Below are 14691 nucleotides of genomic sequence, written 5' to 3'. Positions count from 1 at the left end.
CTTGGCCACGGGGCTAGCCCCAAAGTTTGTATTTTTAGATTTTTAATAATGAGTGTGTTTAACAACCAGTGTACCAAATTCCTGAAAATTGAGTCATCAGCTCTGGCAAGCCAGTATGACCCGGCTCCCCTACAGCACCGACCCCACCCCCATCCACCGAAGCGCCTCCCTCTCTGGGCACTGATTTCTCCAATCCCTTGACCATGGAGTGCAATCTTTCCTTTCACGGGAAGAGCTCAGGTTTAAGATGCCAACACCCACAGAAGGAAGAGGACGCTGATTCCATGTGGATTATTCCCCCAAAGCGGACTTGATGATGAGGGTGACAGCAGCGGGCACATGGAGAAGTGAGGGGCCTGGTAGGGGGAGGGAAGTGGCTTCGAGCAGAGACAGGCTGCTCCCGAGATAAAATGTCCCTTCTTCATGATCCCAACTCCATTTAGCAGTGGGGGTGGAACACTTGGAACCAAAATGCCTGCCAACACACCTTGTTTTCCTGCCACATCTCCACCCCAAACTACCAATTGCATCCTTGGTCCATGTTATCTAATGCTGTGTAACAAATGATTCCAGAGCCTAGTGGCTTACACAGCATAAACATGCTAGTGTTGTCTCTCACAGTACGGGGCCCGACTGGGCTCAGCTGGGCGGTTCTTGCTCCAGGTCCCTCTCGTGACTGCAGTTTGACAGTGGCTGGGGCTGGAACCTTCCAGAGGCTCGCTCACTCACGCATCTGTCTCAAACAGCCGGGCCCTGGAGCAGCGGGGGCTCTCCCTCGGTCTCTTCACAGGGCAGCTTCAGAGTGGTCAGACTTCCTAGAGGGCAGTTCAGGGCTCCAAGGCACATGGAGAGAGAGAGAGAGAGAGACGATGCAGTCCTTTTTCTAACCCAGCCTCCGACGTCATGTCCCTTCTGCTGCGTTCTGTTTGTCGGAAGCGAGTCGGTCAGGCCAGCCCATATTCCAGGGACGGGAATTAGACTTTGTGGGAGGAAGGTCGGAGGACTTGAGGACTTGTTTTAAAGCCACCACAGTCCTTGCTCAGCCCCACCCCACTTCCCCGCTGAGAAGGGTCATTCCTGGGCTTCCCATCCCCCAAAGGTCGATTCAGTCTCCAGGGCCAGCCTGGCCCAAGGAGCACCAAACACAAGCCCTTCCCGAGAGCACCCGAGAGCTGGCGATGGGAGGAATTCCCAACCCTTTGCTGCCAGGGCCTTCCGAGTGGTCAAACCCGAGAGCTCTACTTGGTGTTTCTTGTAGCCAATGGTACCTTCTTAAAAGTTCACACTCCTTTAGCGTTGGCGCTGCACCCCTAGCCTGTCGGCTGGCCTCTCTGGCCACACCTTCCTTCTTCTCCTCATGATACCTGGGTGGCCTTTCTGCTGCTTCCCGGCTCTGTTCTCAACCCTGTTTCCAACCAGCATCCCCCCCGGCCCGCCCCCGGCCCAGGGCCTCCACTCGCATCTGTGAGGTTGACCTTAGAACTCTGTCTCCAGCTCCCGCTCGGCCTGTGGTCTCTATCTGCCATCTGGACCCGTCCATCTGGCCCCAAACAGAGCCAGCAGCTCCCCCTGTCCTCAGTCCTCAGCCTCATCTCCCTACTTCTGCTGTCAGCTCCGTTAATTCTCCATCATGGAGGTCCCCAAGCTTAGACTCGGATCCCATTACTCCTGGCCTCTCACCCCCACAGTGAACGGAGGGCCCAAATCTTGTCCCTCTGCAGTATTTCTCATCACCCCCGCCCATTCCTTCTGCACTGACTTTATTTCACTCCCATTCCCTTTTGCTCCCACCAGAGCTCCTGGCGACATCTTCTAAGGGCCCGCTGCAAACCCTCCCCACTCCAGAACATCCCGTGATGGTCCCCGTCATGGACAGCGAGGGCTTTGGGGTCAGACAGACCGAGTTCAAATCCCACAGGAGCCTCTCGCTAACTGTAGCCTGGAAGTGCTACTAAACCTTCTGAAACCCAAGTCCCCATCTGTAAAATGGGGACGGTAATAGCTGCCTGGTGCACTGGGTGGGAACTGACGGAGGCAGTCTGTAAACTCCTGCCCGTGGTCGGCTGAGTAATGTCTCCCCGACAAAGTCCCAATCACCAGACTGTGAATATGTCACTTTACATGACAAAGGGACTCTGCACATGTGACTCAATTAAGGATTTTGAGATGGGGAGATTATCCTAGACTATTTCGGTAGGCCCAGTGTAATCCCAAACGTCCTCATAAGAGGGAGGCAGGAGGGTCAGAGTCAGAGAAGAAGACGGGATGACGAAAGTAGAGGTCCTCGCGATGCAGGGCCACGAGCCAAGGAACACAGGCAGCCTCCAGAAGCTGGAAAAGGCAAAGAAGGGATTCTTCCCCAGAACCTCCAGAAGGAATGCAGCTCTGGAACGACAGTCTGCAGAGAGAGATTTTGGACTTCTGACCTCCAGAACAGTAAGATAATAAATCCATGTTGTTTTAAGCCACTGAGTATGGGATAATTTGTCCCAGCAGCAACAGGAAACTAATACAGTGGCCCAGAATAGACACTTAGTAGGAGCTAGTTTCCTTCTCTCCTTCTGGAATGATCCACTGGCTCTTGACTCTGCTCACCACCTCCACCCCTCACCCCTCCCTTGGCTTCAGAATAAAAAGAAAATTCCACAGCCCAGGTCCTCACCCACCTCTCTGGCCTGGTCTCACGGGACAAAGCTTTATTCACAGCCCTGTAGTCCCCTCCCCTGTCTCTGCACACCTGTCCCTAATGTTCCCCCACTCTGTCCCCTTCCCCCTCCTCTCCGCATGCCCTGAATCCACCCAGGGCCAAATGCCACGTCCCTGGCCAAGCCCTGTCTGTCCCCCTTGAAGCTGAGACTGGAGAAGGGCTCTGTCTGTACCTTTCTTATGACTCATCGCCATCCGCCCAGGTAGATCTTCTTACATACAGCCCTGCCTCACCTACCAGGATGCCCGCGCCTCCAAGGTGGGGAGCACCTTGTTTGTGTTCGGATCCCTCACGGCCCAGAACTCAGAGCACGGAGTGAGCGCTCAGTCAACACCTGTGGAAGCAGACTGAAAGGGAGGAGGTGGAAGGAAGTGGATGGCCAGCATCCACAGTCATGACTGGTCACCATCCCGGCCAGTTACTCATCATCCTGGGGAGGAGCAGAGCCAGGAAGTTGGAGAAAGGCCACGCCAGCACCGAGCAATATGAATACTTTATAATGCGGAATTTACACAAATCAGCGGAATCCCGCTCTGAAGGGAGGAGTTGGAATCCGTTTGTAAAGGGAAAGGAGATCTGCTAAGTGCAGGGTGGAAAATTCTAGAAGGGCCTAGGGAGCTCCAGACATGATATTTCTGTGCTGAAATCAGCCAAATGCCTGAGCAAACAGAAAAATGGGGGAGTCAGCTGTCTAGGGGACCGGCTCTGGCCGCCCCATTTGGCCCAGCCCCGCTCAGGCACCTGTGCAGAAGGTGGGTTGGAGGCAGGAACAGGTGCAGTGGGGGTGGCCTCCACCAGAGCAAACATGTGACTGCAGGAGGGGAAGACGCTGGCCCAGAGCTGTCTGGGGTTTTAAGTCTACATGGGAACTTGCCTGCGCCCCGGAGCTTAGCTGCAGGGCGGTGAGTAGCCTGGAACCGCCAACACGAGATGGATGCTAACCAGGGGGTGCACCGCAGCTGGCGGTGCTGGTGGAATGCAAGCCCTGAGGGCCAGTTTGGGAACTGGGGTGTGGGGTTTCCAGGAAAGAGTTTTCGAAGCTGACACTAGTCCCTTGGGGGCTCAGCTTGAGAGGCTTGATGTGTGGAGGGCACGTGGTGCTGAGGATGGGGGTGAGAACACACGTCCAGTCACGGATGATTGGAAGATGCTAGAAACCTGAGGCCCCTGCCAGGAGCTCTGGATGCCAGGCCAAATCTCCCGCAACCCCTGCCTCCCTGGGTTTATTACTGAGGAGTGTGTGGGGAGGGGCCGGGGAGGCTGGAGGGAGGCCCATCCATTCAATCTGAGCAGCATGGTCTGGCCGAACTTGCTTTTCAATCCTGGCACCTGCAGCAGCCTCGTTCACAGCTACAGCCGGTTCTCAGAGCATTCCTGGTGGAAGAAACGATTCTCCCCTCACCGTGCCAGCCCCTAGGAAGGAGAGCAGAACCGGACTAATTGTGTCTAACGTCTGTCTCCCTTGACCTGAATATTCCTGGGGGTGTTGTCTGCATTTATTCACTGCTGTGCTCCAGTGCCTGGAACAGTGCTTAGCACATAGTAAGTGCTCAGTAAATATTGCAGATGAAACAGAGAATGAATGAAGGACTAGTTATTGAAGCAAGCGCCAGATACTGTGTTGTATCTTACGTCCATCATTTCATTTCATCATCACAGGAATCCTGCAATTTCCCCCACATTCCGCATGAAGAAATGGAGACCCAGAGAGGCTGAGAAACTCGTCTGAGGTCACCAGCTAGTGCGTGGTTTGGGCAGGATTAAAATCCTGTGCCGGGACCACCACCCTCTCCAGTAAGGGGGAATTGATCATACTTGAGCGCATCTTGATCACCAAAGGCAGATAGAAATACCCGGAGTGGGAGAAGAACGGGGCAGGTGGTTGCCCAGGCGCACCCTGGAGTTGGGTGGGGGTCCGGTGACAGAGCCGGGAGCTGAGGTTCTCCACGGCAGCCCGCGCCATCACGGCCAGACCCGAACCGGCCACTGTGCCCAGGCAGGCCTGAGAGGAAAGTGCACGACTTCTCGGAACTCCTGTGTCTTCTGCTCAGGGTCTCTCTCTGGTCAGAGTCTCCCACTGCACCCCCAGCTTGGCCTTCCCCCTGCTCCGGCCAGCCGGGCGCACCCCGGGTGAGAGGCCCTGTGTTCATTTCCCAGGGCTGCCACAGCAAAGCGCCACAGACCAACTGGCTTAAACAGCAGAAATTCATTTTCCCTCTGTTCTAGAGGCTGGAAGTCCAAGATCCCGGTGTGGGCAGGGTTGGTTTCTTCCGTGGCCTTTCTCCTCGGCTTGTTGACGGCCGTCTTCTCCTCCCTGCGTCTCCACGTGGTCATCCCTCTGTGTGTGTCTGTGTCCTAATCTCGTCTTCTCATAAGGACACCGCTCCTGCTGGATTAGGGCCACCCCAATGACCTCATTTTAACTTAATCGCCTCTTTTAAAACCCTAAGTCCAAATACAGTCACATTCTAAGGTCCTGGGAGTTAGGACTCAACATATGAATCTGAGGGGGACACAATTCACCCCATAACCCTGCCCAAAGGGCTCCTTCTGCTCCTTGAAACCTCTAGCAGACTCTGAAGGGAGGGTACCTATGCAGACATAGGGAAATACGGCACTTGGTGCTGTCCTGGTGCCCGCAATGTGCCTTCCCAAGCAGGGCTCACTTCTCTCTGGCGTGTTTGGGGCACTTTAAGGGCCTGCTCCCAGACCCTCCAAGTCTACAGTGGACATCCTTGATGAGGCTGCAGCCCACCCAGGCTCCACCCCCACCCCTGTCTCTCTCTGACCCTTGTCCCACTCCAGCCACAAAAGTGGGCGCTGTGACTTCCTGGAAAAGGGTCAGGATGGCTAAGTCACACCGAGGTCACAGGTGGGGCGAGCACACGCTCTAATTAGCACCACTCCGTCACACTTTGGCTGTGGTCTACACCCCCAAGCCAGCCAGTCCCCTCTAGAACGTGGGCACTTGTGGATGAAATTGAGAATGATTTGGTGCAAGCCCATCCTCCCTACTCAAAGAGGAAAAACAGTCAGCTCAAGTGCGTACAGCCGGTGGTCTTGGAACTCTGAGAACAGGGCAAGCATTCCGGCCCCCAGAGATTTTCAGGAGCACTCGGGCTGACGAGACGGGAGCTCAGCTCCTGGACTGCTCTCCTCTCATTGTCACGTGGAGGATGGTTTAGCTCCTTAGGCGGGATGTCAAAAAGGCCATCTGGCTCCTGGCTGGGGGAGTGGGGACACAGAGTGGCAGTGTGCAATTAGCCGTCTCCACTGCATGCAGGACTTGGACATGCCTGGAGCCGCGTGGCTTCACTGCAGCACCAGGAGGGGTTCATCTCACCCAGCGCTCCCCGGATGGCATGGGTCCCGAGCCCCACTCTCTATGTGCAGCACCCCCCGGGAGCACACCACACACGCCACTCCACGGCTCTTTCCTGCCCTCTAGATCCCTCCCACCTCCCCGGCTGCCTTCAGAAAATGGACATCTTAGTGCCACACAGGTGACCCTTTCTCCTGAAGAGGAGGGCACGATCAGATCCAGTGGTCCCCTAGCCTGGCTGGGCATTTCCACAGTCCTTCATTCATCCATCCATTTATTCAGCTTCGATGAGCCAGCACTGTGTTAAGTGCTGGGGATCCAGCCGTGAAAATACAGAAGTGACCAAATAAGTAATATCAGTATTGCGTGTGAAAATGCCTATGTAGAGAACACTGATGCCGGGACTCCAATTCGGTGGACACTGCCTCGGCAGGCTGGGGAGGGGGCCTGCAATCTGGATTCTTCCCTAGTCCCACAGGGAACTCGGATGCCCAGGCAGATGTGAGAATCACCTGTCTGAGCCATCCCACTGCCTACAGACACTACCAGTAATTTACCTTTTGGCCCAACAATGCCACATCTGGGAATCTGTCTATAGGTCCACATGCACAAGTAAGAAATGACAGGTAAAACGTCTTTCATTGCAGGACTGTTTGTAAGAGCAAAAGATTAGACACAATTTTAGTGCCCGACAGTGAGAGTCTAGTTGAATAAACTGTGCTACACCCACACAGTGGAATACTACACAGCTGCCAAAAGGAACGAGAAGGATCTACCTGCCCTGCTGTGGGGAATTCCCCAGCAGCATTGCCCAGGAAAGCAACAACAACAAAGGTATAAATCTGTGCTTATATCTGCCACCTTTTGTATAAGAGAAGGGGAGGTGAAATAAGAACATATCTCTCTATTTGTTTGTGTTGGCTTATAGAACCTGGAAGGATAAATAAGAAGGTAATACAATGCTTGCCTGCTGTGGCGGGGAGCTAGGGGGAGCCTGGAGGGTGGAAGCCAGAGTTCTCAGTGTGCACCTCCCTACATGGTTGTGATTTTGGAACCATGTAATACCCTGCTGTTAAAAGATCTGGCAGGAGGGTGTTGAGAGAGGAGAGCGGGTTTTGGGGTCAGGGTCATGGGCTGCGAGCCCTCCTTGACAGCCGTGAGCCCTGCTGAGTCACTGCCCCTCTCCAGTCTCCGCCGGGATCTGAGGATGAGGACAGCTCCCCTCACTTCCAGGGCCGCTGGGAAGGTAAGGGAGAGTCCCAGGGCCTTTGCACAGAGCCTGGCACAGACGTCGCCCCCTCGGCTTCTCTCCTAGATCTCACTCACGCGGGGGCAGCTGGGTCCCAGGGCCCTGCAGCCAGTTGGTAAAGGAAATACAGTATACGCCATTACTAAATACCCATTCCTCACCTTTTATAGCAGTGTCCCTGTTTACAAGAACTTCCCAAGGCTTTTCTCCTTTGCTCTTGAAGTAACCTGAATATCCCCATTTATGGGCAGGGAGGCTGAGGCGGTCTCTGTCCTCAGCTCCCCCCGCCCCACCCCGGCCCTGCCTCACATGGAAAGCCAGACCTCCACTTGTGCTCAGGCTCAGCAGTGGCCCTTCCAGAAAGAATTCTGCTCTGTGCCGAAAAAAAGAGATGCGGAGGCACAGGCGGGCGGGAGAAGCTGGGGAGACCCAGGAGGCTCTGGGACGGCTGGCCCAGCGCAGGACACCACAGGTGGTGCAGGGGCCATTTGGCTGGTGACCCACAGCGGGCATCTCCTGTGTCATGTGGCTCAAGGCAGCTCGTGCTGACTGGGAGGGAAGGCAGGACTTGGAGACACATGGCCCTGGGCTGAATCTCCATTCTGCCGCTTATTAGTGACCTTAGGCAAGTCAGCGAACTTGTGCTTCGAATCTCTCATTTGCAAAATGCGGGTAAGGAAACACACCTCACAGGCCTCTGGAAAGGACACCGCAGAGACCGCAGACAAAGCCCTCGGAAGCGTGCCTGGCCCTCAGTGAACGAAAGCTCTTATTGCTTCTACCCCTGTCATCCTTGTACCACAGAAAGGGACACAAAATAGCTACATTTTACTTAAACTGCCTACAAGGGGACCACCAATTTTAGAATTAAAATATTAATTCATACCTTAATAATTGACTGACTTAAATTCACTGAGCCTCGGTTTGCTCACCTATAAAATGGGGATAATACCCACCTCATAGGTTGGTACGAAGACTCAGTGAGATAAGGCATGTATGTGTGTGAGGCGCAGAGCCTGGCACATTACAGGGGACCAATAAATGTTAGCTATTAATGATTAATGTTAATAGTTAATGAAGCAGCTAGTCTGACTCTGTTTTTCCAAAAGCTTTTTTTTTGCCAGGTCGACCACATCCGCCCGCGTGTTGGCATCATACACACAGAACCCTGGGGAGGATGGATCCCGCTCCCTTCTGTGGACACAAAGAAGCAGTGGGAAGACGACAGGAGACAATTCCAGGCTTGGTAGGAGTTGAATGACACCCTGAGAGATGCCCAGCCAGTGAGTCTTTACTGAGGACGGTCATGAGATGAACGCCACAGGGGAGCCCAGAAGAAAAGTCACTCCCCTGCCCTTGGGGAGCTCCTCCTCCCCCACCCACAGACCCCTCGCCCCAAACTCAGCTACTGTTGTTTCTGGTACCTGAGCCACTGGTTCCCACCTCTCTGCGTTTGCTTGGGCTGTTCCTACTGCTTAGAATGCTTTTCCTCCCCTTTTCCCTGATCTGCATGTTTAAATTCTTCGCAAAATGAAAGACCGAGGTCAAAAGGGTAACAGCCACCACTTCCCATCCTGTGTAGCTGTGGCCACTGAGGTCCTAGTGTAACCATTAGGCCCAGGACCAACAGAGGCAATGGAGATGACCCAACTAGCCATGGGAGTCACGCAATGCCTGGGACAGAGCCTGATCCAGAGAGGAGCATCTGCACGGATTTCATAAACTCCCAAATTACACTCTTCTCCCAAGTCTTCTTTCAAAACAACACCAAGGGAGCCGGTCCTGTGGCTGAGTGGTTAAAGTTCTGCATGCTCCACTTCCATGGCCCCGGTTCGCAGGTTCGGATGCCTAGTGCGGACATACTCCACTCACCAGCCATGCTGTGGCAGCATCCCACATACAAAATAGAGGAGGATTGGCACAGATGTTAGCTCAAGGCAAATCTTCCTCACCAAAACAAAACAAAACAAAACAAAACAAAAAGAAAAAACATCCCACCAATAACTACTATATTACTCAGGGCTCTTTTATTGTTTTTAACAGCTTTATTGAAATATAATTCACATATACACAATTCATCCATTGAAATTGTACAACTCAATGGCTTTTTAGTATACTCAAGAGTTGCTCATCCATTGTCACAATCAATTGTAGAACATTTTCATTATCTTAAAAAGAAATTCCCCTCCTCTTAGCTGTCAGTGCCCCTTCCCAATGCACCCCCCAACCCCCAGTCACCGCCACCTCCACCTCCAGCCCTAGGCAGCAACTAATCTACTTTTCCTCCTTATAGATTTGCCTATTCTGGCTATTTCTTATAAAATGGAATCATACAATATGTGTTTTTTGAGACTGGCTTCTTTCCCTCAGCATAATGGTTTCCAGGTCCATCCATATTGTGGCGTGTACCTGTATTTCATTCCTTTCTATGGCAGAGGAATATTCTGCTGTATGGAGAGACAGCGCGTCCTGTTTGTCCGTTCAGCAGCCAACGGGCCTTTGGGCTGTTTGCGCCTTTTGGTTCTGATGAACGGCACCGCTATGAACATTCACATTCACGTTTTTGTGCCGACACGTTTTCATTTCTCTTGGGAATATACCTTGGCGTGGAATTGCTAGATCAAATGGGAACTCTGTTTCATCTTTTGGGGACCTGCCACACTGTTTTCCAAAGCGGCCGCACCGTTTTATCTCCCCACCAGCGGTGTACGAGGGTTCCGACTTCTCTGCATCCTCACCAAGACTTCTGTCTTTCTGATTCTAGCCGTCCTCATGGACGTGAAGTGGCATCTCACGGGGGCTTTGATTTGCATTTCCCTGACGACTAATGACGTGGAGCACCTTTTCTTGTGCTTATTCAGTCAGGGCTCTCTTAGATGCGAGTGACAGAAACCTACCTCAAACCAGTTTAAGCACAAACTGCATGTATTGGTTTAGGCGAGGAGACCACAGAAACAGAGAGGTTGGTGGGAGAGTTCCCTGGATCCAGGGACTTGAACAGGATCAGGGATCTTTCTTTCTGTCTCTCCCTCTCTCATCTCATCTCTTCTCTGGGGGCGAGCCTCATTCTCTCAGAGAGAACAGGGATGGGGCAGCCACAGCCTTACAATTCCTTCCCAAGGAACTTCGGGAAAAGAAGACTTTTTCTCCTAGATTCAGCATGAAAACTTCCAGGGAAGGACGTCTATTGGCTCAGCTTGAGTCACACGGAGTACGCGTGGACGTGGTGCTTATGGACCAAACACTGCAGTTCCCTGAAGGAGAGTGTTTTCGATGCCAGGAGGATGGGAGGAGGGTGCTGGGTAGACAAGTATATACTGTACATCCAGTACAGCACCCACGCCTGGGACGGGAGGGGAGGCAGTGGAGAAGGCAGAAATAGCTTCATCTTCCAGGAGGCTTATCTTCCATGACGACTCAAACAGACCCAGGTTTCCTGAGTTCCAAGCATTCCTGTGTCACCTTCACACGTGTTGCTATATCTGTATACCTTTGGACTATTACTTATTTAATTTCTTAATTTTGAATCATCTGATGTTTGACTTAAACAAATGTGCTTTAAAAGGAAGCTTTAGACCACGATGGTAAACGGGAAATCAGTACAACTTGCGGGAAACAGAAGGTAACTATAAAAACAAATACAACAAAAACCCACAGTGCTGTCAATTTCAAGAGGTTCTGTTCCCCTCCGAGGCCCGGGAGCCTGAGGACAGCTCTCCTTGTTAAGAAGGGACATTAGCAGGTATTAGGCAGGCACCTGAGTCACGGATTTCCTTTTAAGCAACCTGAAGGTTGAAAGAGAATTGGAAAGGGAGTAATTCTCACCGCGACTTAACGTTATTCAACATCCTGCCGGATTCCACCAAAGCCTTTCCACTTCCCACCGGGGCCACACATCCCACGTGTTGGCAGGCAGTGGAATAATCCATAAGGAGACTCCGCTGGGGGTCCCTGTGCCAGATTTCTGAAATCCAAATCGCCAGGATTGCTACACCATCCATCCCCCCTTTGTCCTTGGTCCCTGGGGTCTAACTGACTCCAAAGTCTGAGCCTTAAGGGTCCCAGGAAGGCCAAGGGCATAGGACAGGCCAGCCTGTGTTTCCTCTCGCAGAGACCCCGGTTGGCCAAGGTTTTCTGTTATTACACATCTCCCTCCCCCGTGACCACCAGCAACTTCTGACACTCCATCCTCCAGTGCTGACAAATTGCTAGCATTAGTATTTTGCTAACTTGAGGCCCCGGAGCCACTCACCAGCAGAGACTACCCCACCCCAGGGCTAAATTATTAATAAAATGCCGAGGTGACTGGAGAAGTTGGAACGAGTCAACCGTGGGCCTTGCTTCAAGAAAAAGAGCATGTCGACTTGCAGTGGGCCTGGCTGCCTGTCACTGTTTTTATGAATTGCAAAGACTTCAGCTCTCTGTTGCTGCTTTCTATTTTTTTGTATTTCAGTAAAGGGGTCGCTGGCGGGGTTCGGAGGAAATCCTCATGTTAAAAAAGAAACAAGTCAGCGCTGAGAGCAGGCAGCAGGGGAGGAGGGGGGCTCTCAGTGACTGGCTGGGTTTATTTTGGGGGCTTGTGGAGAGAAGGGTGGAATATGAGACTTGCTTATTGAAAAGAAGTTATTGATTGCTGGAAATCGATAACAGTAAAGAGTTCTGTCTGCGTCGCTGGCTTTGAAGGACTCGGAAATCGCTTCCTTCCTTGCTCTCTTTCCCTGCCAGGACTTGGAGAGCTCTCGTGGGCCGGCAGGTGAGTTTGGAGTTGAGACGGTGCCTGGAGCAGGCGGTGTTTGGGCTCCTGCCTGCAGACAGGAAGGCCTTCATTCCGACATTGGATGGCGTGGGGAGACATTTTGTGGATGCAGACGGGCTTTTCTCTGCAGGAAGCCAAACACGAGTCTCCTGATACAGGATCTTCCTGGGCAGCGGCCAAGGGTCGGGGAGGAAGGCGGGATGGCTGCCCTAAATCATGGGTTTCTAATGGACTTAGAAAAGCTTTGCTGTGTCTCTGGTGGTCTCTCACAACCAAACCCTCTGCTGGGGGCTGGCTGTGGAGAAGGGAAAACCGGAGGGGCAGAGAGTCTGTTAATACAGGAGGAGGGGACCCACGGCGCCTGACGGTGGACTCCTGCCGCGCTGACCTTGTTTCAACAGAACGCCGAAATTAACAAGGACCGAAGACTGTTCGGAGTGAAGAAAGACTTGATAAAAACGAGGAATTAAGCATTATGAGCCCTGATCAATACTGAGATGATGCCAATAACAGCTTGTATTTCGTTTGCTGTTCTCTTGTGATAGGCCCAAATCCTTTATGCAGGCTTTCAACTTTTCCCTCCAAATCCCTTTGTGGAGGGGCAGGATGTGGCGGGGGTGGGGAGTGAGAGGGGCAGGCTGAGGTCTTCCCTCATCTTAAGGTTGGGCAAATGGAAGCCTGCAGCGTGGCGGGTGGATGTGGTACAGAGGTACCAGGAGGAAGGAGGGGCCCAGGCCCTCGGCTCACCCGGCTCCCTCTAGGGTCAACAAATGCACCATCAGCACATCAGGGTGAGGAGCATGGAGGGCCCTGGAGGCATTACCTAACCTACTTAGTATTTTGGGAAAATTATAGAGGATAAAGCTGAGACCGAAAATGCAAGATGATCCGCATGTGGTAGGAATATCTTAGAAAAGACCGAGGAGTTGTTTTCCAGTCGCTTCCCCAAACTTGGAAAGCCGTGCACAAGGCCCCCTCCATGCCAGAGTCATGGGAGGGATGTTTTGTTTCCCCCTCAATCAACCTCTGACTAGAGCCGATCAATGTGACAGATTCTTTCCAGGCGACCACCTGCTGTCAGGCAGGTGAACAGGTTGTCTGTCTGGTGTGTGGCAGACTGAGCTGAGCCCTATCAAGCGCACGACACAGCTCTCCCCCACAGAGCCCCCGCCGTGTGCCAGGCACTGGGTACCCAGGCACCTTCCCCCGTCCTCTGGCTTCACGTGCACACCAACCCTTGAGATGGGAATTGTGAACCCAGGTCACTAAGCAGAAGACTCGGGCTAAGAAAGTGGAAGCCTTTGCTCCCAAAAGAAGGAGGACCCCCACCCAGACAGTCTGGTATGGAGCTGTTCTGCCTCGACTGGGTGTTACACACCTGGCCTGCTGGCCTGCCCTCCCCAGCGAGTCTTAGACGCAGAAGAGGCAGTCGGGCCAGGTTCTAGTCCAATCTGCTTCGGCCGTCTTTTGCTTTTAACTGCCACTCACCCTTGGCCTCCTGAACTTCTCCAGCTCTGGGGTTTCCTTCCATCTCTGGCCCCTGGTTTTCTTTAATTTTTCCCTTGCCTTTCCTTTTCTTCCTCTTCCTTTCCAGGCATAGCTCATTTGGGTCAATAGATGTTTGCTGTAGATGTGTATAAATATATTTGGTGATTGTTGCTAAGTGGAATAATATTTTTTTATCTGCAGAGGAATGATCTGCCACGCAAAAGAATCCCAAAGTGAGTTCCCCTGCAAAGTGAAGTGGGTGGACATCCGTCAGGGTCATTGCCACAAGGCTTCTGCATTTAGGGTGAGGGTAGGGTGAGGTGGTGGCCGGATTAGTGTGAACAACCTCTAGGCTTCCTTCCAGCTCTAAGGATCTGTGTTGCACACGTTTGGCATTCTTAGTTTACTTTAGATTATCTCCTAGTTTATCTTTCTCTGTGTTTATATTTTACATAACAAATCTCCTTTAAGATGGACCACATTTGGAATTCTACAGGATGAATAACTCAGTTTCTACAACAAACACACGGCATTTTCGAAAGGATGTGCTGTCAATGAAGAGACTTAGGAGGCACGTCCACCAAACACAACGTGTGGTCCTTATTTGGGTCCTGATTCAAATGAACCAACTGCAAAAAGACATTTTTTAGACAATCAGCGGAAAAACTGAGCAAGGACCAGGTGTTAGATGATATGACATAAAGAATTATCTTTAATTGTGTTAGATGTGATAATGGCATTGTGCTTGTGTTTAGAAGAAGTCCTTATGTGCTGGAGGTGCATTCTGAAGTGACTACTGGTACAACGATATGATATCTGGGATTTGCTTTAAAGTATTCTAAAAAGAAAAAAAAGAAAGAAAGAAAAGAAAAGGCAAAGAAAAGAGGGGCAAGGAGATGGAATAAGAACGGCAAAACATTCAACTGTTGAAACTGGATGATGGGTGTATGGGGCCTCACATCCATTCATATTCATTCTGCTTTTTGTGTATGTTTGAAATTTTCAACGATAAAATGTTAGAGTTTTAAAACACATGCCACACTCAAATATTCTAAAGCGCAGCCTATCCCTGCTCGCCTGCTGCTTTCATCAGAATCCTAATCCGTTCGCGTCTGTCTGTGTGGTGGGTCCCTGTGTGCAGAAGTTCTCTCTGCTTAGCTGGACATTAA

Source organism: Equus quagga, chromosome 1 (assembly GCF_021613505.1).
Source record: "Equus quagga isolate Etosha38 chromosome 1, UCLA_HA_Equagga_1.0, whole genome shotgun sequence".
NCBI lineage: Eukaryota > Metazoa > Chordata > Mammalia > Perissodactyla > Equidae > Equus > Equus quagga.
The sequence above is the reverse complement of the archived record's forward strand: the minus strand, read 5'-3'. Positions refer to the sequence as shown.